This window comes from Zonotrichia leucophrys, chromosome 1 (assembly GCF_028769735.1).
Source record: "Zonotrichia leucophrys gambelii isolate GWCS_2022_RI chromosome 1, RI_Zleu_2.0, whole genome shotgun sequence".
Lineage (NCBI taxonomy): Eukaryota > Metazoa > Chordata > Aves > Passeriformes > Passerellidae > Zonotrichia > Zonotrichia leucophrys.
This window is the reverse complement of record NC_088169.1, coordinates 90,497,333-90,521,467: the sequence shown is the minus strand read 5'-3', so window position 1 is coordinate 90,521,467 and position 24,135 is coordinate 90,497,333. Positions and strand designations below refer to the sequence as shown.

At 38.9% G+C, this 24,135-nt stretch overlaps 1 protein-coding gene across 8 annotated transcripts in view; it reads left to right on the top strand.

Moving 5' to 3' along the window:
• The window catches only part of ZBTB20 (zinc finger and BTB domain containing 20), a 473,346-nt gene that overhangs the window by 94,842 nt on the left and 354,369 nt on the right, over window positions 1-24,135 (top strand). Inside the window, exon 1 of one of the 8 annotated variants that reach the window (XM_064722054.1) lies at window positions 16,132-16,169. The exons of the other annotated variants lie outside the window; for them this stretch is intronic. The gene's annotated coding sequence lies outside the window, so the exon portion shown is untranslated. Of the gene's footprint in view, window positions 1-16,131; window positions 16,170-24,135 lie in introns of those variants that run through there. 8 annotated transcript variants of the gene reach the window in all.

Sequence of the window (24,135 nt, the reverse complement as noted above, 5' to 3'; positions counted from 1 at the left end):
GTGTCATCTTCAGTTGCCTCTAGGATCTCTTCAGTTATAGAAGATATCTACCCAAGAAATACAACTAGAATTCTTCATTCGTTTGTACAACTTCAGGGTATTAATTCTTAACACAGCTTTCAATGAGGTAAGAGTTCAGAGTAATTCTTACAGGAAATATTCAAGTGGATTATCCCTGGAAACCAGGAAAAAAGATTTTAGTTTAGTTTAGTTTAGTTTAGTTTAGTTTTTAAGAGGAGAACATTGAGGAATATCTGTGGGCTTTTTGGGGGTTTCAGCTTCTTTTCTCCAGTGCACTGCATCCACTAAAAGTGAGGTGGTAAAACTTTTTCCTTCCACAAAGCTGTCATTGTTTTAAGGCCATTCTGCTCCCTCTGAACATATATTGCAACAGGTGCCTCACTTGCTTGGCTCTCCTGGAGAAGTTTTATGGATTAAAGCACCACAGGTACCCTGCACAGTGGCACTATTAACAGTGCGGAATGAGGTTGGGAGAAAAACTCATATAGAAGCTACACACCTAGGTGCAGTTAGTAAACAGAGATAGTTCCCCTCATTAAGCATAATTAAACCTAATATTGACTGCAAACTGTTACTTACCTTAAACTTCTCTGCAGACATTGTGGGAAAGGGATTAACTTAGCAGATAGGTACACTAATTACTACTTTCTTCACATTAAAGTTACCATCAGCAAGGCCTATATTCATAAATAAAACATAGTAGGGGATGAGAGACTGAGAAATATGTAAATTCATTTGCAGGAAAAAAAAAGACCAAATTAAAAAAAGAAAGTTGAGTGATGCTACTGGAAGCAAAATGGCACTCTAGCTAATTACCATGAAAAGTATGATAAATCATGGACGTGTATCCTTGACTTCTGACTGATAGAGCCTGCAGAGTGCAATCTCTCATGCGTAGCTGCCTCTGACTGATTTAAACCCCTACCACTATCGGGTTTGATGGGAAAGCACAAAAGTGTGTTATTTTATTTCCTTGGCTATTGTTGCTACCTCTTTCTTCCTAGAAATGACTTGCAATTATTGTAAAAATACAGTCTGATTTCTTGTCTGCAGAAGAATTGTTGTTTGATGCAATTGTCAAACAAAGGCTCCAAAGATGGTCTACTTATGGTTTAATAGCTGCATTTTCAAATGCAATTGATCTGGTATATTGAGACGACTATAGGGATATAATAAAATGTCAAGGGAGGGGCTGCTTTTGCTTTTTTATACTTATTCTCATGGGACAGACCTTGAGTCCCACAGACAAGATTAAAAGTCAGAATCAGTTTAATTTATGAGTTTCTATTTGTTTTCTGTAGATTTTTAAGTGAGTCATGGTGTTGCTCTGTGCTTCAGCTTTTTTATCTGTTTCCTCCCAAATTTCATAGTTTTCTGCACCTAACAATTGCTGCAAGGGACTGCACACACTTAGGATTATTCAGATGAGAGGTTTGCAGGATGAGGCCATACTATGTGTTATCATGTCAGTGCTGTTACTGCTTAATCTGGTAAATACTTTAAATTTGAATGCATAATGGTGGTGTGATTGTTGTTTGTGGGGTATTTTCTGTTTTCCTTGTATATCTGTCTGGAGTACTTTTTTGGTTGAGCCATATCAGAATAAAAGTCCCTTTTGTTGGTCTAGCTCACACCAGAATAATCTGAGGAGAGATTTATCCTGAGTGTCCTGACAAGGGCATTGCCCAAGCCACAGGCATAGGAGAAGCTTGAGTACAGTAGTATTTAATGTGCAAGGTGGAAATTTACCATCACAGTGGTGTTCTTATTATGTAGATATTTTAACACAAAATTATTATTGGCTTCTACTGAGTATTAGCCTTTAACTTTTTATGAAAATAAATTCAGTCTTTGTAATGCTCACAGTTCCACGTTTTGCTGAAAGAAGGGGAGGGAAAAGTAAAGTGGTTAGTAGAACATCTGCAGATAGGTTCTAAGCAGTGAGTACCTTGTTTGTTAAGTTGTTTAATTTATCTTTTTGGTTTCTTTTTTTTTTTTCCCTAGAGATATTTGCCCCTGTGATATTGATATGATGTATATGTAGGAATGTGTAGGTCCCAGGGAGGGGTATTATGCTCCAAGAAACAATGATTATGTATTAACAGTGTTTTCCGCTGATAACCCTTACTCTTTGCAGCTTTTTGTGTAGCCAGCAGCAGTGTTTATAGATGTAATGTGTTTTTTGCAGTTTCATTGAGTTTTGACAACATAGAATCTGAAGAAATATTTCAAAATTGTTTCAGAGCTGCGAATTGCTTTCAAAATTTACATGGGTAAATTCTGCAGTGACTTACACATATAACAGGTAGTTAGCAGAGCAAAGAGATGTCCTCTGAGCAACAGTCCAAAATTATTGCTAGCTAGCGAAATCACAGGTTAAAGTAAGAACAATTTACTGGAGTAAATACAAGTTTAAAGGCTAGTTTGTTGCAGCATTAAAAAAAATGCATGGCTTCTCTCATTTAGGACTACATTACTGGAGCAAGGAGCTTTCACCTGGGATTCAGTCTGAGGAGTTATTTGTTGGGTCAGCTTCTTCAGAGAGATTCAGAACAACTCTGTTATGGGCAGGTTTCTTTTTTTTCCTGGTTCTCTTCCTTTTCAAAAGGAAGAAAAAAGGGGTCAATGTATAGAAAACAGAGAAATAGACATGAGACATGGATGTTATGAGGCTTCACAGCCTGTAAATTTCTGTTTATGATCAAGGTTCCTGGCCAGACTTCTCCAGAATTATCAGCTGAATGTCATAGGGAGTCTTACTCACATTGTGTCTGTAACAGTGAGCAGCCTAAATCCTGGGCAGGCATTCCAGCATTTGGCCTGTTAGTAACATCTGCATGGTTTTTCTGATTAGAAATTGAAATTGGGTATATCAGCTTTGTAAGGAAACTTTGCAAACAAGTATTTTTAATAAACAATAAACATTAGGAAAACTCCATTAAATAAGAAATGAGAATATAAACTCCAACCATATTTTTTGGGAGGAAATAATTATTCTACTTTGTATGTTAGTATTCTAAAACTAAACTGTATTAATTCTCATTTTCTACCCAGCCAGCTGGTGTCCACTGGATACTTAAAGTCCAGTGGACACAATGGTAATTTATCTCTTTGGTCTCTTGTCAAACTCATTCCCTCCAGTTCTTCTAAGAGCTCTTAAGCTTCTAGCAAAACTATTGTCTAAGTAATAACAAACTTGAAACCCAGTCAACTCTGCAAAGCATTGGCCAAATCCTGTGAATTCATACTGAGGCAAAATTTACACTGAAGTCAAAATTAGGAGCTTTGTCACTTGCAGGATTTCTGTCAGGCATAAAATCCTACTTACTTTCTTCCCCTGTGGTAAGGATGACTGAACACACTTTTAGATTGTTAGAAAGTTTGGACACGGAAAATCAATTTTTTTTTAATTAAGGCATATATTTTTATGAGCATTCTTTTGGGAAGGGAGTATCTCATTTAAGTAATAATAATTCTTAAATAATAGTAAAATAAAGTGTTTGAAGATTATAATTTTCATTCTCATCAATATCTGGACAGCAGGATCCCATGACTGACTCAAGATAAAATGACTGAATATGGACATATTTTTGCCAAGTACAATGTAGAAATAGGAGACCAAGCTTTAAAAGATGGATGATACTTTTTGTATGAATTTAAGTCATGTTCTTAATCAACTGGTTTAAATTTGAGTTAGGCAGAATGTGTCTGTTTTAAACACTCTTCCATTTTGTACTGGGTATGTCATAGGTTTCAAATCTTTATTCAGATACACTTAGGTCTGAGAGAAAGTCCATTATTTCTCCATCTGAAGTTGTTCCCAGTAGAATGCTCTCAAGAATGACAGTAGTAGAGCTCATGTCATTGTCCTCCTATCAGAACCTAACAGCAGAAGTGTGTGGCTGTGGGGACACTTTACCAGCATCTTGGCATTTTCCTAGTAGGTAACAGTAGATTCAGTTACTTCTTTTGCCATATTAAATACTGGTGTGCTTTGATACCTGCACTTGCTTGCTTCTCCTGCTTCCTATTCATTTTCCTGTTTATTCTTATCCTTCCCCCATAAATTGTGTTCTCTGGTGTCTCTCTGTTTCTGTTTTTCAATAGCTCTGCTCTTTTGTGACTAAAGCCCTGAATTTCATTGTCCTTACTCAAGTAAAACACCTCTTGAAGTCAGTCATGGGCTTATCTTCCCGTGTTTTGGCCTTTGATTTGTTGGGTAATTACATTATATCCATAGCAAACCCTCTGTATTTTGGGACATGGGCTTCAGTCAGCCTAAGGCCAGTTAATTATACATTTACCTGTAAAATAAATCTGCTTGCTTCCAGTGCCCCATTTGGAAGCTTGTTAGAAATGTGCATGCTGCTTTAACATGCAAATTCTAATGAGTAGGTGGAGAATAAGTTTTTTTGTCTGATAGGTTAGTACCCATTTAAAGACATAGATGGCAATCTGCTTGTTTAATGTTCACTAAGATCTCAATGTTGACTGTCCAGGGGGTGTGAAGTGCTTAAAACAAAATAACTTGGGAGCTGAGGAGATAATTATATATGAGAGGAAATACTGGGAAGGGCAAAGAATGCAAATGAAGGCAGGCCAAGATAGATTCAGTGCCACAGACAAACTCCCCATTTACCCCTCCCTCCAATACACAGACAATACCTTCAATATCCTATGTGAGTTGGTGAACATTCTGCTGCATCTAAAATGTGCATGCATTGCTTCTACTGGATATCCAAGTCTCTGAGCCCACCCTGGTTCTTTGGAGTCCCAGGTTACACTTCTGTGTGGGGGAGAAAGTAGGGAATGTTATTTCATTGTAGAAGAAGGATTTTATTTGGGTGTTGCAATTTTCTGTCAAGATTATTTCTTACTGCCATGAAATGGAACATATGGGCCTTTTACACAAAAGGTATAAACTATGAATGTCAGGTGATTGTAAGAGATTGTCCAAACTAAATGCAGTTGTCCATAATTAGTCCTATACTTAATTTCTCGCTTTGCTGAAACAAAATAAAACCCTGACCACTTTCTCTCTTACCAAAATGGGAGACTTTCTGTGTCTGCATCTCTGATGTGTTGTTAGGCTGTAGCAAAATGCTTACAAATGAAAGTGTTCTTACCCCTCTTTCCCTTAGCATCTACTATTGGCAGTGGGACTTGGGTTTCTCACCTAAATGAATTTTTTTTTGCTCCAGTTGCCTGTTTTTCTGCATGTCAAATCCATTACATGTTAGATGCAGTGGATTATGGTGCTTTAAGGACATAGAGTAGCTGCTACATGCCTGTGAGTTAACAAAATTTAAGTATTTAAGTCACATAGAAAAATGAAAAGTGTTTTTTCCTGTGTTTGGAATGACTAGTAGCTTTACAGCCATCAAACTGAGCATGGAATGACCAATTGACCCTTCCACTTTGTATGTTGACTGGTGACTAAAAATTAGAAGTCTTTCCACCCCTGCCATGAGGTTATGAGAAATGACTATGTAGTAATTAATGCTTCTGTATCATTTTTTAACTGCTTCAGAAATATAATATCAGATGCTCAGATGGCATCAATTGGCTTAGCTCCACTGAAGGCAACAAAATGTGATGCCAACTTATACCAGCTGAGGATCTGGCCCACAGCTAAAAGGAAAAAAGGGACAGGCTGCCAATATGGCAGGGAACATATTGAGATTTATGGTAGTGACTTAATCAGTAAAAAGTTCTGCTTGAAGTGGTTGTCTCTTTGCACATTCCCATTAGTCACTTGAGCTGGAGATATTTGAAGCTCTAGCACAGCCTCTGTGGGCACATTTGCGCTCTTGCACTCTGTTCCACACTCTGTGCTCTTAAATATCTGAAAGCATCCTACATCACTCCTGTTCTTCTAGCTGGCAATCTCTCTTCAGAGGTCTACACAGATTCTGGGCCATACATATTTTTCGACGTAATTTTAATTTGGATGACTGTGTTTTTTCCTTCTTGCCTATATTTCTGATGTTGCTTTCTTAATCACACCTAAAAATAGGAGGGATTTCATGTCTTTTGTAATTCTTATCTAGCTGTTCTGTTTGCATTTAAGTATTATGTTAATCTTGATAAGAATAAAAAATTCCAGTTTGCTGCCTTTGTATTCAACTATGTATGTAATTTTTTTACTTGGAGATAAGGTGACTGTACCTACTGTAATACCTGTGAATTTTTATCTGCTATAAATATGATTGAATCATTTGAAGGATAGAAATTCTCTTGCCTGTATTACAAAGCTAGTGAATGAAATACTCATGAAAGATGAAATGGCTGTAGAATCTCCCCAGCTTTTTTCTCCCTCAGTAATACAACCACTTTAGCATTTGGTTTGCAATGAGTGCTGTCTCTAAACTTGTGAGCCACCCCCAGTTCTGATACCTTGTTTTTGATTGTTAACAATCTTCAGAGAATGTAGTCTTAACAATGCCCAGAAAACATAATCTTTTGGGCCTGGAAGTCTCCATGCTTGGTCCCATCTGTAATGTAGGTTGTTCAAGAAGCTCTGTGATGCAATCTTGTAATGCAAAGTTGAGAAAACACTTCTCTTCTGCACTGAAATACCTGCCTTGAAAATGTAACAAACTGATTGATGACTTGGAACTGGACCTACAATATTATGTCCAGCCACTTTTGGATCACACCCTACAAATACATTTCTAAGCAAGATAAACTTTCAGAAGTAGGGATATTTGAATATCAAAAGCCTGCAAAGTTTGTTGAGTTTTATATATGTAATGAATTTTCTATGCTGTGGTCTAAAAGTATAGAAAAATAAACTAATCATTAAAACATCTCCAGATACAAAGCTCTGTTTTTTAAGAAGTTTCAAAGGATGCTTTGAATGACACTCAGTCTTTTACCATGATATATTTTCCTGCACTTCAAAGTAAGAGTGAGTCTTCTGTGGCATCTGAATCATGTAAGTGCTGAAAAGAGTGCTGGGGAGGCAGGACACAGTGTTAACCTCTTTTTCTTTTAGTTTGCTGATTATTGTGGGTGTCAAAGAATCCAGTGCTACCTCAGCTGGATGACTGTTGCCTGTTTTAGGAAAAAAATACTGGAAAATATTTGTCTTTCAACCAACAGTTGGAAGTTTAAACTTAAAGCATGTAGTATCTTCAAATCCCATGTGCTGATAATAGTAATAATATAGTTCATATAAACTCTTGAAAATATTGTAAAGTACTTATGAGAAAGGTATAAATTGTATTAAAATATTGCAACAAATGTTTAAAGCCATATTTTTTCTTATATTCTCAGTGGGCTTTTTTAGAAATTGCATGTATTTTACAAGTTTCCAATTTATATCCATTTTTAGAAGAATCTTAGAGTGGTTTTACAAAGTAGCATTGTCCCCCTTTGATAGGTGGGGAAACAGAAACACAGAACAGGTAAGTAATTTTCTCAAGGTTGTAGGATAATTCATGGCTAAAATAGGGAAGATTCTTTCTTGGCATTGAGTGTTTCATGTACTGTTCTGCTGCTTCTCCTCTGTGTTAAAGAATGCTACAGTACCTTTGTGATACGTTTTAAAAAGAACTGCAACTTGTGGTCTCTTTGAAAGCCCTTTTCTTTAGCTGTATATCTTCATCTTCTATCCTGACCTCTCATCAAAATTAAATTTTTATACACCCAAACCCCACAACAGAGTGAAAGACTGAACGTCATCTTTGGCTTGCCTGGTATGAGAGTCAAAACCAGAGGGCAGAATCTAGCTAAGAAATACTGAGTTTAAATTCTTATAATTGTACTTTAATGTTTCAAGAATTGTTTCCTGTATATTGGACCAGAACAGAAGGTTAGTAGGAGATTGATGTCTCCAGTTATAAATAATTATGACAACAACTAACAGTACAGTGCACTTGAAAGAACAGTTATGTCTTGCTGCAAAATGCATCCTAACTACAAAAATGACAACCTGCATGGTGCTGTGGATGGAGGGCAGCTTGTACTGCTATTCAGAATAATAATATTAGCTTGTATCTGCTTAGTATATCTCAGAGTTTTGTAAATATCTCCTAGAAAGCAATTCAATGTTTCTCATTTTGGTATTATGTAGGAGGGCAAGAAGACATAGTTTGTAAGAAATTAGAAGTCAGATTATAGTACTTCTGTGGCACAATGTATAATTGATATTCTTTAAAATTACAGTAGCTTTTACCTTGCAAGCACAGTGTTGATGCTACACTTTGTGGTCTGGCTGGCACCAGTGAAGACTGTGATTAATCCAGTTTCTTATTTTACAGAAGTCACTGCAGGAAAGGACACATTGTTTTTCAGGCTCCTCAAAGCTTTGCTGAGGTGCACACATATGATGTAATTTGAAGGAAAGTTTAACTTTACAAAAAGCATAGCTTCATCCTACAGTTGTTACCAAAATAGTGAATCCTGGCCTGTTCCATAACATCAAGTATCCCTACTTAGAGTTTGAAGAGAGTTTATTGAATCACTGTTGTCATTAAACATTATTGCACACTTCTGTAGGGTGCTTTCTGTTCTTGGACAACCTAAGAAGTGTCTTCCCTTGCTACTAAGTCATTAGAAACAAATCTGACCTGCATTTACATTTGAGTCCTTCCAACATGCTCTCATCATTCTCATGCCAATGTCAGCCTTAGGAAATACATTCCCCAGTGAATGGAAGGACACAGTTTCCCCTGCCACTGGAGGCTGTGTTATAACACCTGATGACAAGTAGCATTATGTGCATATATATTCCTAGGGTTATTTGTCACCTTTGGCCCTCCCAGCTGAATAGATCTGCATGTGGATCAAAGGAATCAATAGGTGGTATCTTCAGATTTTTCTCTTTTAGATGGGATAAGTTCCTGTTGTAACCACCTCTGTATCAGTGGGTCGTGTTTATTTGCCAAGTATTGGGATGCACTGAGTATTGTTAGCATGATTCCTATACTGTGTTCCCGTAGGAACTTCTTACTTCCACATCTGTGAAACTGGAGGTGCATAAAGGGGAATCCAAAGCTTGTCAGTATCTGTCAGCTGCAGATCTGGAGAGCCTAAGAAATGCATCATCTCAGGCAAAGAGAGGGAAGGATATACCCTGCACTTAACATGGAGAAACATGAAGTAGCTTGTATTGCTGTCTAAATATTTTGGAACTAATCAGACGAATAAAGCTGAAGTGGTAGCTAGTAAAATGTCTTCTTGGACCTTCATTACTGTATAAGCTGTCTGAAGTCTATGCAGAGAAAAATAGGTAAAAAGCTTTACTAACACTGGATATTTTTTCCTGAAATAATTGGTCTATCAACTCAAGAGGAAAGTAGAGAGAAGCTGAGAAATGAGTCCGTGTTGAAAATTTCTATAGCATTTATAGCCTTTTACTCTCCAGCTTCTTGCCCTTACTAGAATTTTTTATTGTTTATCTCACTGAAATTGAACTTAAATCTTAGTGCATGAGCTAGTCTTCTCATAGAGCTAGAATAACCTCCTACTCTTACTGTTGAGCACAGCTCTGACAGTAGATAGCCAAACCACAACCACATTGGCCTTTTTGTGCTGGGGGATGTTAAGCAGCAAATTGAGATTATTGGGTTATCTGATGCCCTTCCCCCTACAGCCCCAAAAACATGTGCTTCACTGGAGAAACTCTGATGGTTAGGATACTTTGTCCTTCACCACTAGGAGTTTCTAGGTCAGAAGAGCTATCATAAACAGTGTAAGCTAAGATAGCACAAGAAACTTGTTAGACAGAGCCAATGCTTCTGTCTCCTGGTTCTACAGATGTCATGGGATCACCAAATAACAAAAGCATCATGATGAGTAATTCCAATTCAGGTTTCGAAGGATACATCAAACCATGTAGTGCTGAATAAGACACCTCTAGAATTTACAATATTCATCTAGTGCCTAGCCCATGGCAATACTATCCACAATAATTATATGCTACGCCAGCTATCTCGAGGATCAGTTTAGCAAGAGAGCAGTTGCCTTGCCCAGGGAAATTTAGATTAGATGTAAAATTGGATTTTTCATAAGGCCTTGTTTTTACCTAGCTACAAATGTTTCCTTAGCACAAGTGAAAACTTTACACATTTTAGCTCAAACTGTACTCTACTAAGCCTCCCACATTTATACCCATCTTCTTGGCAGTCATCCCAAAATATGTTTGGGTTGAAGCATTACACATTACATTTGGTGAAGCTTTAGCATTCCCTGTTGCTCACATCAATCCTTATTTCTGTTTGCTCTTGTAATTTACAGTTAATGAAAATTCTAAGTTTACCTTTGTTTTTGTTGGCGTCTGTACAAGAGAACCCTTTAGCCTTTTCAGCCTCATATCCAAGTGAAAAGCTGGATCCAAAAGGGAAGGTAAAACCTATCTGAGTGCTTCCATTTTAGCCAGAAGCCCTTAGCACGCATGTCAGCATTGTAACATTACATTTCTGAAGGAACAGCAGAAGAGCCTTGCTCAGGGCTTGACCTGTGCCTGTGCTTGTGAGGGGGCTTGTAAGTAGCAGGTAGAGCAGCTGATCCCAGCATGAGAGTGCCAGATCTCAGTGGCCATCTGGTTAATGGCCTTAACCAGTTCCCACTCCCTTCCAATTCAGGCAAGATTCTGCCTGAAATTAACAGGAATTTGCCTGATTACCAGAGTGGGAACGTGGCTAGTAACAAACTCGTACTGATGACCTTAACACAGCGTAGGCAATATTGACAAAACAAACCATTCTGGAGTTAGTGCCGTCTTTTCTAACAAGCCTGTTAAAAGTTGACTCACAGATTTTCAGTTCAGGAGATACAATTTGTGTTTACCTACGGTACCACCTATGCACTGAGCTGTGTATGTACAAGGTTATAATGTTAAGCAATGAGCTGTAAACAGATGGTACATGTAGAATTTCTGTACATACACACAATTAGATAATGTACGTGATTTGTATTATGCTTTTTAAGCCACTTATTTGAAAGACAGTTTTGTGCATTAAGAATTCCTATGCAGTGTCCGATCCTGGCTGTTTGGATGGCCTGGAAAGGCCCGGGGTGGCCTTGGGGCAGCCCGCGCTTCAAGGACGAGAAGAGGCTTCAAATCTTTTCTCGGTCTCGGTGTTTATTAATTGTTTATCTAAAAGATTTTCTCTCGGCCCGACAGAGGTCTGCTCAGCAGCCAGCCATGAGCACACTCCCCTGCCCTCCGGGCGGTCACCTATCTTTATACTCAAAGTTACGTATACAATATTTATCATTTTTCCCCAATACCTTTTACCCTTATTAACCAGTGCACTTTTAGTAATAACCAATCCTAAAGTGCCACCATCACCACAGAAGATGGAGGAGAAGAAGAAGAAGAAGAAGGACAGGACACGCCCCAATTCCTCCATCTTACTTCTCTAAACCCCCCTGTACAGAAATCCTAAACCCTGTGTTTCACTCTCTAATTAACTTATCCCTTCACCATTCACCCCGGTGAAATCCTCCTATCCTCGTACAGGTGTCGTCTCCTGTGTAGGATCAAAGTCCAGCCACCAGACACTTCTGGCAACATTCCAGGACTCCTGAGCCCCCCAAGGGTGGTCTCGGTGACTCGGCACCTCAGTCCTGAGGTGCTGAGATCCCACAATGCAGCTATCAAATTATAGAAGTAAGCTTTGAAAGGCACTCTTTTCATTTATTTTTGGTGCTCATTACACATTCTGAATCATTGCTTCTTCAGAAATGTTACCTCCTAAATTAACAAAATATTTTGCAGGTGAGAAACACTGACAAATTTTTAAAAATATGTAACCAGAATTATAATATGGTTGCATATTTCTGGGAAAAGCCGGTTTCACTAAGCCTGACCAAGCCTTCCTGCTGCTGCTTATAGTGCTATGTACAACCTGTTTTTCACAGGTCATCAAAGTGTTCCATTATCACTGGGAACTCTGATCGCATTTTGGAAGTTCATTTCCTGCTTTCTGGTTCTTCTTGTGTGGCTGTGGCAGAGGCTGTGCGGTGCGACATGGGAGAAAAGCACTGTTTGCACCTGTTTAAAATCTCCAGTGCTTTGTGTGGTTCCTGGGCAACAGGCAGGAATCCTGAAAAGCTAGGCTGCACTCGCTCGATTGTTGCTGGCAGCTGTGACTTTGAGAGAGCACGCAGCAGCTCGTTAGCAGGTTGCCTGTGTTGTGTGACATGCACCAAGCATGTCAAACCCTGAGCTCAGCTCGCCGCCTCTGCTGCCTGCAGTCGAGGCCGGCTTGCCTGGGGTTGCAGCCTTGGCCAAGGAAAGCATTACAGGGATGTAAGGTGAGTTCCTCCTTGGTACAGGGGCAGGGAGGTGAGGCAAGTAGTTGTGAATCGGTGCTTGCTGATTAGAAAAGGGGAACAGTGGCACACAGGTTCTCTGCTCCAAAGGATGCTATTTTCCTCCAGCAATTTTGTTCTTTTCAGACTGTGTTTGCAGTGGTGGAACATAGAAATGCAGGGGATAAGATGAATTTGAGTGTGAAAGTGTGCACACAGACAAATGGATACATTATATATGCATTGCAGTAGGGAAATACAAGACGGCTTCATTGGATAATTTTAAATTTTATTATGAGCTTTGATTTCTGGTCTCATTTACTTTGAGGGATCAGGATCAAATCAATCCTTACAACCTTGATCTTGGCCTATTTAGGCAGCATCCAAGCAGCAGATGCAGTCACACTGTTTGACTGGCAACTTAGACCATTTCATCTTCATATCTACTCAGTTTGTGCCTCTTGGCTCAATAAAGCATCTCTTTGCTCTTGTAAAAGGAGTTAGTATGTGATAAATCTAGTTAAACAAACCACAAAACTACCGCATCCTTACAATCTGTTGAAAACTACATCATGAGATGAGAACAGATCTGCCATTGTCTTGAGATCTGTTTGCACCCTATGCAGTTTTAACCAAGGAGTGATCTATAGATGCAGTTTTAACCAAGGAGTGATCTATAGACTGATCTCTTTTCTCCAGCTCCAGAAAATCTCCTTTAGACACATAGTGCTAATATTGACAATGGAAGTCATTATCCCAAGATGAAGAAAAAGCAGAAGGAAGTCTGGCTCCTAAGGAAATTAGATACACTCATGAAAAAAAAAAAGCTTATCAAGGACCACTTAATGAAATGATAATCTAACAAATACATTTATGTATATATGTATATGTATATGACATATATAACCCCTTGATCAGAAAATCCCTGGCCAGAGGCTTACCAGCAACTAGAAAGATTTAGTGCCAGGCTGCAAGACTTCTCATTTGTCCTGCCCACAGGTACAGTGAGTAACTGCCCTGGCTAGGGTCAGGGACATGCTCTTGAGCCTGTCTGCTGGTCTGCAGAGGGATGTGAGGTGGGCATGGTAGGTTTTTATTTGAACTGTGCTCCAAATGCATGCTTCAGTGCTTATCTGTTGTTGTTGTTCTCTTCTTTATCCAAATAAAGAAAGCACTAGTTGTCAGGTACTGAGGGTAAACGTGATAAAATTATTAGAAACCAAAGTATGACATAGTCATGTACATTCAGCACAAGTCCCTTGATTTATTTTGTGATCAGAGCTTTTTGTTTCCTCATCTAGAAAATTGTGATAATTGGTGTTTATCTCATATTGCTGTACAAAAGCAGTTATGTTGTAAACTCTCTTTTCATGGTCGTCCCTGTGTTTTTCTGTTGTAATTTCCTTTTCTGTTTTAAACTTGGGTTATAATCTGTCTTGCCATAAAGGGCCTTCTGAATTCATCTTCTGACATTAGTTTGGCTATCAAATCATTGAAGGGAATAAACTGAGATATGTGTGTAATCTGTGTGCTGTTTTTGCTGTCTTCTGTCATGCCGGCAGGACTAAAAAAACTTGAAAGTTGACATCCCTTTAGTAGGAACTCTCAGTTTTTATTCAAGAACAAGATACAGGAGAATTATTCTTTAGGAAAGTATTTGTGGTCTCTTTGGTTGGCCTTGTTTAGCACTGTTCTTGATACCATCTCATCACTGCAGTGAGAAAATTGCAGGTTTCCTCCTTCTCTGCAGGTAAGTTGGCAAATTCCTTTTAATATGGCTCCACTGTTTCTAAAATTAAAAAAAAAAAAAAAGATCTGTAGGACTTATGTCAGTTTAGAACATGTAGTTAGCTGGCAGTAGCAACTGTGCTACACAGCACACACAAGTCAGGGGCTGGATGTTTATGAAACACATGAGAATAGGTGTTGCATTTTCTTATGTACTGCTTCATTTTACATAAACTGTATAGCGCCAAAAACACCCACTCAAAAATAAAGTGCAATAGAAAAATGGCATTCAAATGTTAAGGATATGACTTAAAGCTCTTGTACAATCTTGCTCAAGTACAATGAGGTTGAGAGACTTACTCAGTTTATAAATCATACTGTTGTCTCGGGTATTCCAGCTGATGCAGTGGGGAGGACAGACCCCAAAAAGAGGATTATGTGAGATGCCACATGTAGGTACAGTAAGATGAACACAGTAGCCTGAAATTCCAGTGGAAGTACATCTGAGAAGATTCTCTTTAGTTTCTAGCTTGTTACCACCATATTTTAATTCATTTTGTAAGTGACTCCTGTACTTTTAACATCCCTGGATTCTAACAGTCTGCAAAATAAAATGTCCCCTGTCTCAGAATGGTGTCCTTGCCTTGTTGCCACAGATGATATCTGCCTTCATATGCCATGACATGTCTTTCACTGCTTCCTCATGAGCAGAATTGTAGCAAGATGATGTGCTTCACTGGGAGCCTTGCTACACACGAACAGCTTTGATTGTTCAGGAAATACCATAGGCTCCCTGGTGAGATTTTGGGGCTAGCAAATACATCTTGAGCCAGTCAGGGTGACAGTAAAGGATGACAGTAAACAAGTGGGAAGTGGCTGCATTGGAAGCTGAAGACAGAAGAGTTACATTGACTTTAACTTGGGTCGCATCCAGACATGATTTTAGAAGGAGGAAGGGAAAGAAGAAAGTCTGCCTCTAGGGTTGTGAGCATGGGCAGACCCTTTCCTTTCCTGCTGTAGTCTCTCATCTTGTTGTGTTTTGTTGTTCTTAGTGGTGGGGTTTTTGTTTTGGGAGGGGAGCGAGGGAGAGCTTGTTTCCAATGCTGCATCTTCCACATGTCTAGACACTGATATATATGTAAAGACACTTAAAGGGGTAGTGTTCCTTCTACTCTGTGCTTCCACCATTGCTGCAGGTAGTGAGTGATACCTGTTGTCATATTTCTGGTCCTTAAGTTTACTCAGAGCCTAGAAAAAGTCCACCTTAGCGCTTGGATACAATGCTAGCCATCTTTGACTTTTACCTTCTGGCTTGGTTTATTCTAATGCATGTCAAATGGAGGAATAGGAAAAGGAAGAGAAGCCATAGAAAGAGGAATGTAAAATCATCTAATAAAGCAACATCAGTACATGATATAAAAGTAAAAAATTAATTAGAATATGAACTTTCCTTCCAAATTACACAGTCCTCTCATTCTGGGCTTCCCAAGTTGCCACCTGTTCTATCCCTGAGTTTCCTTGTCAGTGTTTGAGGGGACGTGCAGCGCTAGGTTGCATTGTTCCTCTACTCTTCTTTGTGTACGATTCAGAGCTTGCCTGTTCTGCCTAGTCACTGGTCAGCTGTGTCTTCAAATAGTCCATCAGACATGCCTTGCTTCATAACAGTGCTTTACAAGATAAAATAATCCACCTCTCAGCACTGAAAGTTCACTTCTGCTACAGAATGTGACCATTCTGTTACAGTGATACTGTCTGGGCTAAATTTACTAAATTTACAGTGTTTGCTGTGTTATCGTTCTCCTGCTCCCTTTTGCGCTGCTGTTGATCTGCATTGAAATTTCATAGCAAAAAGTTCTCTAAAGAAGCCAGACCCTCAGAAAACAAATTTCCATGGGGTAATTTTCTTCTTCAATATTTGAGGGTCACCTTGCCTGGTCTGTGGCTTCAGCTTGCTTTTTTTTCTCCAAGCTTAACTAAATTGAAAATTATTTGGAGACAGTGAAGCTAATTGTCCTAATTAATACAAGTGGGCCCAGGTGGGGATAGAACTTGAGGCCAGTCAGGTGGTATTGGTAAAAAAACCTTCTCCTTCTGACAACTAGGTAGTGAAATGGAGAAGTTGGGGATCTCTAAGACTGTGATATTCCTCTGATAAGGTCTTTAGTTTTTTAGTTTGTTTTTAATTTCTGCTTGAATTGTTGTGAATGTGTTGATTGTATGGATTTTTGGATATGAGGGGGAGGTTACCATAAAGAAAAAGCTTCCTTTCAAATAAAGAGCACTGGGTGGTTACTCCAGCCTTGTAGCTTTTGTTGATTCTGAAATAGCTAGTAGTGCATTTCATGCTGTGTCAGAATGTGCTAGATTCATCCAGCAGCTGGAGAGGCATGGACTGGCCACCAAGTGAAGAAGTACAAGGGAGCATGCAGAATTTTGTTGTGTTTATGCTATATTGTAAATCTGAAATGAAAACTATGACAATGCTAACAAGGTGCATGAAGGGGTGTCTTTTTTAACGGGAGTTTTTCATGGAAATGGTTAAAAAAAACGTTGGAAATCTTTGAAGGTGTAGTTTTTGTGTAAGGAGATGGCAGAATATTATGCTCATCTAACAAGCATCTATCATTTCATTGCTATTTTCTCTGCTCCTTGATCATCCCTCTCCATTTCTGATCTACCTTTATGTCGGTAGCTGTCACTGAAGGCTTCTGCTTACTCCCTTGCACCTGACAAAGATTCTAAACAGGGCAGATTCTGGTTGTTGACTTTGAGAGTAGATTTTAGCCCAATTTGCATAGATAAGATTTGGCGTGCTGTCCTGTCCCGAGTGTCTGTTCAGTGAAAAACATGCAGCTATCTGTGCCTCTATCATTTTGTTTGCCAGCAACCTGGCAAGAAAAACTCTTTTCAAGTTCTGACCTGGCTGATGGCTATTTGATGGCATAGAAAAAGAGGAAATAAATAGCAGTCAAAGTAGTCCAAAACACATTAATTAGGTGAGGATTTAGACTAACATCCTGCATTTCCCTGTCACCTTCAAGAATGCCATTGAACTATACTTCTAACCACCACACTTTTTTTGTACCTGTGGACTTAAAGGCTTTGCCCTTGAGGAAAATAACTTCCCCAACCCTGGCAATAACACAGTTAAAGGTATGGAATCGGTCAGCCAGTGCCTGTTATGGTCCTGTAGCCACAAGGTAATCCATCTTCCCCTTCATAAAAATCTGGCTGCAGTATTATTGTGTGTAACCCATGCTGATTCTAAAAGCAGTATGAATTGTATACATCTTGCACATCAGTTTCAGTGTCTTAAAAAATGAAGAGGTTTTTTTTTTCCTTCTTCCCCTTCCTTTGAAGTTTTAAAGCAGAACTTGCTGGTGACCCACTTTTGCTAACAGTTCTCTTAACTAACCCCTGTACTCACTTATACATTTTTTTTCTCTTCCACCCACTGTCTGTCTAGCCTGGTTTAAAATTTTTATATATGTACTTTTAAAAAATTGATTAGTTGGAGAGCTGCCCGTTCTTCTGCGCTGTATAATAAGGATTTTAAAACTGCACACTGAATTCTGTATAGTGTAATTAAAACTGACCCAGATTTGGACCTGAGAACACCAGGACTTAGCCAAACTTGCCATGAGCTGAGTTCTGATGGCAGATGGAAGCTAATGAGGACACACTACACTCCAGAATTTCCCAGCTGCTTGGCCCCTTTTTGTACAAACAAGGTTTGGAGTGAAGTCCCAATCCCAAGAGCATGTTTAAGCAAATGTACTGCACCCAGAGTTTTGAGAAACAAGGCAGTGCTTTCGGACTGCTTCAGGAAAATTTTCAGGCATTATTTCTAATGTGCTTTTACTGCGTATCCCAGTGTCATGAATATGCTCTCGTCCATCTTGTCCTAGTCTGAGTGTGATTATATGGTTCAGACCCTATATGAATACCCTCCTCTCATTTCAGTTGGGAGTGTTTCCACTTTAAATTAATGGAGTCTTAAGATCCCAAAGTACTGGGTCTCCTTTCGACCTGTGGTTCCCTTAAGTGGATTCAATGTCCTGGGACTATTCAAGCAGATGTAATTGAATCAGTTTGAAGCAGCTGTAGCTGGCATGTGGTCTCTCAGATTGCTAGCACCTGCTTGGTTAGGTTTTTTTGTTGTTTGTAACTCACTAGAGTGAAAATAGTGCCAAAACCAGCATTGGTCTTGGAGCTGATAAAGCACTCCAGCTCCTATATCCCTTTCCCCTCCTAGCCCAGACACCTCATTACTGGTGCCTGCAATAATGTTGTTGGTAGCAAGCAGAAACAGGTTTATGCTTCCCCTCCAACTGCCTCCCTCCCCTTCAAGCCACTGCACTGCCAACACTGACTCTCGTCTTCATCAGCAGTAAGACTTAATCGTGCTCAGGTGTGCAGAGCGTCTGTGCCCTCCTTAGAAAATTGGGCAGCCCATGGTTTGCTGTGTCTGATGCAGGCAGCACCAAATTTATCTGCTGCTCTAACAGTCTCACTGCTGGCACGGCAAAGTTACTGTTCTTCACTTGTAACAAATGACCCAGGAGTCCTGGGAGGTTCTGTTCAATACTTCTGCTCCCGTCCTCTGGTGCAGTGTACATAGACTTTGGTTACTGTGTTCCTACTGCAGTCTAACTTTTAATTTGCTAAGATTTCAGAAGGGACTGTGAGGCAACTGTGGTTGCCTCTCTGTATCCTGTGAATTATTGTAATCAAAGTTCAAATTAAACACAGTAGTGCACTTGGCCAAATACAGTAACAACACACAGTGATGTGGTTTTCAATGTAATATTACAAGATGGCATATTGCAACGTTAATTTTTTTAATATATCCCTCTATTGACTTCCCCTTAGTTTGTGCATGTAGTTTATGTGCCTCCCTTTTATTTTGTTCCTCTATGCCCCAGAGATAAAGGACGTATCTGGATTTTTAATTCCAGCTGTTTTCATATTTGGTATTAGCCCCACATCTCACTTGTTTTTTTGCTCTCTCTCCCTCCCACACCTTTTTTTGGGTGAGAGGGTTTTGTCCTCAGCTGATGTATGGGACTTGATTGCTTCCTACAATAGCTTTAAAAATTGCTATTTTGGGGAATTAAAAGTCAATTCCACAAGTGTTCCAGGTTCTGAAGCTGTTTCTTTATTTCTTTCTTTTCTTTTAATCCACATCTTGTATTCATATCACATTGTGAAAGGTTTTGGTTTGTCTGTAGATCTTTGGGCTGTAGACAAAGTCTCTTCCCATGGAATATTCCATCTCTGCTCCAGCACATGTGTTAATCAACAGCTCTCTGTGGTTTGTTGAGCTCAGGCATTTGAAAGGTATTACTGAAGGCAACTTCTCTGGGGCTCAAAATACAATTTCAATTCAGTGGAAGTTAAATGCCAGTTTAAACATATAGAATTAATTGGATTTGGGATTTTTGCCGTGTACAGGAGATGTTTTCCTTTAATTATTTGTTTTTACAGTACAAAATAGTCCTGGTTTTACCTTTTAATTTGCATTGTGTGCTTAGATACCCTGATAAACTACCTTCTATAATGTGTAATGGTGAAAGTGGTGCAGCTAAACATTTTAATATTGTCTGGTGGATCTACAAAGGAAAAAAGAAAAATGGAATTCCAATCAAGACAGAATTGTTTTTACTAATCCAGTGAGATAATGTCACTGCTTGATTTTTCTCTTGTCCTGTTGTGATTTGTAGTGTTTTGTTTGTTTGTGGACTTTTGTTTTTTTCCAGTCTACACTCTGCCTTTCCTACTCCCTTTTGGTTAGTCTCAAAATGTCTACCAATAAAAACATCCATCTGTAATGATAGCTTTTGCCACTCTTTGTAGACTGGAAGTGTTGCAGCTGCAGATATCATCTACTGAATAAAATGTCAGCTACCAGTTCTAAGAGGGAAAGCTACTAAGGCTTAAGTTAAGAAACAGACAAGGACTTTAGCTCTCAATTTTTAGAGATACTGTTTTAAAATATTTTTTCTATAAGCAACACTTTTTGTGAATTAAATATTGGAGAGTAAACATGGAATATTTTATCTTTTTCAGATGTTTTGAGTACCTAGCATCCTTTGGTGAGATCAGTAGGATTACAGAAGGGAAGCTGTTCTTGACACCACAATGAACATAGCACCCATGAATATCTAAATAAATACCAATAGAAAATTAGAAAATGTCGTTTGTATGCAAAAATACTCGGGGGTGGGGAGGGGAAACAAGTAAAGAGTAGCTATGCAGGTGTCTATCTTCGGATTTCTTAGTGCCATTTGTAGCCAGCCAGAACAAGAAAGCATCTGCCACTCTTATGATTGTCTTGAAAATAAATACAGTTTTAGGTCAGCAGCAAGTGACAGCTGATATATTTTACTTCTAGAATGCTTTTTTTTTCATGTACTGAAGTTTACTTTAAAAATGTAGGCACTAAATAATTGTGAATTCTACACTAAGTACAAGAGGTAGTAGAGAACCAGCAGGATTTATGTTCTGAAGAAGTCTATCTGGCATAAGCAAAGAGAAAAATACATAGATGTTCTTTTCAGTCTGCTAACATCCTGACGATGAGTTGCAAATGAAGTGGTGTTTATTGTGCTGAACCATGCTTTTTGTACATTTAATTTGAAGGTATCCATTCAGAGACTGTACATCTCTTACTTGGATACAGATAACTGATCAATTTTATGTGAAGCATGCTCGCTTTTTGTGCCTATGAAGTACAGCGCTTTTCAAACTAAGATGTATTAGTAACTAGCACAGGAGGGTGACAGAAAGGACAACAAAGGAAGTTAATAAATTGATAATGAAGCGGGATTATAGAGGATTGAGCATGGATATTAGAACCATTTCAAACATACTTTTTAATCACTACCACTCTACTCTGATTCTGTCTAGTGGCACCACCCTGAAATGTATTATTGAGTATTTGGTAAAAGACCACTTGACTAGTCATTTACTGGCAAGCATGTCCACATCCTTGACAGGGGTCAAGAGGTTAAATGAGTGGCAGGCAAGATTCTTCTCTTTACCATGCAGTTGGCCTCTCTAGAAGAGCCTTTACTTATTTAAGTTGACAAAAATATTTGGAAAACTTGCAGTACGGTGTCGGATCTACAAACAAATATTTTATTGTCCAGGCTTCGCCTTCCATCCCTGCCTCATAAACATAAAAAGTTAAGAAATTGGTGACCAATTTAACACTGAAGTGAATACAAAAAGATACTGTATTGTGCTTCTCACTGACAAATAAAACTGTGTAAGCGAATCGAACTGATGCAAAGTGCAGAGGAGGAGATCCTAACAAAAATGAAACAGGCTCTAAATCAGAGAGCATTTTCAAGAAGAAATCCCAACCCAATTCTTTCTGTTACATTGACCGGGCAGTTTCTTAAAAGAAGTATAAGCTGTCTCATACATACTTAGAACATAGAACTCTTGTCTGCTTCCCAAAGCTTCAGTTTTTGCTTTTCCCAAAATTTCGTGCTTGACAACTGGACAGAAGGCTATGCTGAATTAAATTTTATTGTTCTGGTGTTCTCCATCCATTTGCAATGCACATAATCAGGAATTCAGCTATGTCCTAAGAAACCCATTTAACCTAATGAGAGCAAATGGCAATGGGTGTTCCTTACCCGAGACAGCAGTGCCAACGTTTCTGCTTAATTGGGACATATTTGGCTGGTTCCAGTGCTTCAAGTGGTTTTTAAACAGGTGTTTAATGGGTGTGGGATTCTGAACTCTGCCCTTTTGATACAGCAATTGCCAAATAAAGATTAACAGAAATAAAAAGATCTAATACAGAATAATAATTTTTGTCTTTGTATATTTATTCAGCATAATTTTTACTTTAAGTCGCAGGCGGGTGGGGAGGTGTTTCTTCTCATAATTGAGAAAGTCCATTAAATAGAACAACAGGATGTCTAGCAGGGTGTCCTAATTAAAATTACCCTGTAATTTGAACAAAACATTCATTTGTATGTAGCTAAGGTTGACCTAAACCCCATCTAAATCAGGAAAAATTATAATACATTTTTTTTTTCTGCTGAAAATGAAACTTAGCATTCTGCCAGCAAACAGCATGGTTCTGTTATTATACAGTATTCAAGAGTAAGGATTTTCTCTTCAGTGTTCAAAAAATAATGTTTTGAGTAAATTTAACAAGAGGTTTCTCTCCTACCTCTACCCTTTGATAGTGTTCATTCATGGTTGTGTTTCTGTGGTATTTGAAAGCAGAGACAATTTTGTTCTGTGCATACTGTAAGCCCATCTGAAGCCTTTGGTCGTGGCCAGTGTATGGTGAACTAATAAGCAACTGAGATAGCAGCTGCTTAGCAGGACTGATTGGCTCGGGCTTGACTCTGCTCTCTGCGACTCCGCAGTTTCTGCCTGGCTCGGAGTGCGAGCCGGGTAATTTTGTTATCTCGGGGAGTGTGGGCCTGCATACATAATCCAGGCTGTCTGCACAACTGAGGAGATTGTACACGCCGTGTAAAAATGACCTGCTCGTGCTCTGGCTGTCATGCTTTGAAATGCTGCTGAGGCAAATTGTATTTAATATAATTTATCAAATCTAAGTGAATGTTTGAAAGAACTAACTTCAGAAATATTGGTTGTATTTAAGAAGAAACTCACAGCATCCTTAACTTGACAGAGCTGCACAAACTGCAGCTTGTGGATGTTGCTTCCTGGACACAAGGTGGTGGAAGTTTGTTTATTTATTTATTTTTGCCCACTTTCTGGGTAGGTTGGAACAGAGAGGATTTTCAAAAATGCTCAAAACTGGTCTGAATATGCTGCTGATGGATTCAACTTAGACTTCTTTGCCCTAATTTAAGTGGAAAGAGAATCACACCCTTGTTCCTTTGGATAATCCCACCTATATGTACAAAGAGTGGTAATTGATAATAGCCAATGCTTTATTTGCCAATGCTTTATGTGCAATAGGACTTCCACTGAATTATTCTTCTGCTTAAACCAGCTTTTACATTTTAATCTCTCAGCTTCAGTAGAGTATATAACAACAAAAGAAAGGGAAGGGAAAAATCTGATGAACAATTTGCTTAACCAACTTTAAGCTCCAAGAAGAATTGTTAAGAAGAAGATAAAATTTGAGACTGGTGTTGTGGTTATACACTTTTCAACTGATCAAGAGCACTTGAATAGAAGGTATTCAAATGTTGGCATAATTTAAAATTTTAGATTCCTGTCATTGTTTTAAAGACAGTCAAAACTGATGTGGGTACCTGTTGTTATGTGGAAAGAGTAAAATTAATTCAATGAAACAGGTATTGGCCAAGGTTATTTTATATGTGTGTCTGCACATATATGTTATCGTGAGTATATTTGCATATGCATGCTTTCCAATGGACAGTTATTTTGCAAAGAAACATATTCAGTGACGCCACAGGAAGAATGTATGCACAAATGGGTTGTACTTGTAACTATTCCTTAAGGGCAGTTGAAAGAAAATGGGAATCTCCTGTTGGGGAAACCAGCCAAGCCTCTTGTCTAGGGGTTGCATAACTTGAACATGTATAGGTTTGTGTAACAACCTGTACAGCTGCCTGTGGTTGATAAAATAACTGTAACCATCTTGAGAGTGTGTGGAAGGCTGGAATGAAAAATAGTAGTTGTGTGGATGCCATTGCTTCAGACTCATGTATGCTGGAAAGCATTGTTTTGTTATTATTGAACAAAAGTCACCAGTTCTGATGCCTGCTCTGGTGTCCTGCCCTTGAGTCCTGGTTGTAGCTTGGCAATGCAAATTCTAACTGCAGTACTGAAAAGGTGTGTGTTGGTTGTTGAGCTGATGAAAACAGGTGAAGATCAGGTGTCTGCACAGATTCTTTTTCTCAGTTCCTTTAATTTCCAAAGATGCTGAATCCCCTGTGGGTGCTAACTGGCTAGTGAAGCTCTTCCTTAGTGACTCCTCCTTCTGAAGATATTGTGGGTGGTGGTGATCCCCTATCAACAAAGGATCTCTCTTGTAGGATGTAAAATATTCCAATTCCCTGGAGCAGGGAAGAAAAAGGAAGGGAACTTCAGAGTCTTCCGTATTCAACTGAAATCCAGATAGCCATCCTGCACAGCCATTTGGACAGAGTGGCT